The sequence below is a fragment of the Fukomys damarensis genome, unplaced genomic scaffold (assembly GCF_012274545.1).
Source record: "Fukomys damarensis isolate Sample0158 unplaced genomic scaffold, DMR_v1.0_HiC HiC_scaffold_19, whole genome shotgun sequence".
In the NCBI taxonomy this organism is placed as follows: domain Eukaryota; kingdom Metazoa; phylum Chordata; class Mammalia; order Rodentia; family Bathyergidae; genus Fukomys; species Fukomys damarensis.
In genome coordinates, this window is record NW_022900931.1 from 7,830,567 (window position 1) to 7,831,824 (window position 1,258).

Here is a 1,258-nt window from a genome sequence, read left to right on the forward strand (position 1 = left end):
ACACGTCATCACTATCAGGAAATTCCTGCTGTGTTTCAAATGAATGCCTGTCACTCAAAAAGTTTTTAATTCCTGATGCAGAGGAAGATGCAGAAAGTCACCAGGGCTGCCAAGTATAAAAGATGTCATGAAGATGGTTCCGAATTGTATCTGTACCAAAGCCAAAGTGGTTTCTTTGTTGGCAACAGAGGGATGACTGAATATCCCCAGAAAAGGAATCCAATTAGATGTGTGTGGCTGTGGTGTGGGCCCAGCAACAGCACTTGGGAGCTGGTTAGGAAGGCAGGATCGAGTCAGCAGCTGCAGTTTTTAGCAGGATCCCCGGGCAATTCGTAGGCACTTGAAAATTTGAGAAGCAGCCACTTTAGATCATTCTGAGGCTGTCTACAAGTGGGTGGGCAGTGGCAGGTGCCAGCTATTTGACACACAGTGAACTCTGGCAAGCAGTTAGGAGAACCTAACTGGTCCAACAGGAACTGGTTTTTCTCTGGAAGTTCCCTGCCTGGAAGTCACTAAGACCATTGCTGCCAAAATCAGAGATGATGTGCTGGTGGCCAGTTGTGCGGCTGATGAGAGGTGCGGGGTGGACACACCCTTGCTGCTGAGATGCTGATGGGCAGAAATTGAGGGAGGGGTGGGGGGTGAAGGAGCAACCCCTCACGGGCTGCTTCTACCACCTGGGCAGCAGCAGAGCTAAGGAGAGTTGAGCTTTCACCCTGTTCCACACAATGTGAACAGTTTGGTCTTCATCTTCTTAGCTCGGTCCCTAAGGAACCTGCTCTCCGTGGTGGCTTGGGTGATTCTATTCTTCCGTGTCCTTTTGAATTGAGCCATGTGGATGAGCAGGGCAAGGCAGTTTTAGCACCTCAGTCAAACTCCCACACACTCCCACAGCAGTCCCTCCTAGACTAGGATACCTGGCTCCAGGCATTCTGAGGGCTCTGCTCACACTGCTCACCTAAGCATTCAGCCTCTCCAGACCAAGGATCCTGCCACCACCCCCACCCCATGTCCTCCCCCCCACCCCTTGAGGGCTGTGCCACACAGACACTGAAGACAGCCTGAAAAAACAAGGGCCCTGCTTTGTTACTTCCTTCTTGCAAAGTGTTTCCAGGGAAAAGATCTAGACCAGAACCGAATCATTTGTCTCTGTCTTAACCAGGGCTGGTCCTCCCACAGAACCTGACAAGTGGATGAAGTTGGTGGGCTGTTTAAAGCAGATGGTTTGCAAATACTGTAAAATCAACATTACTTTTGG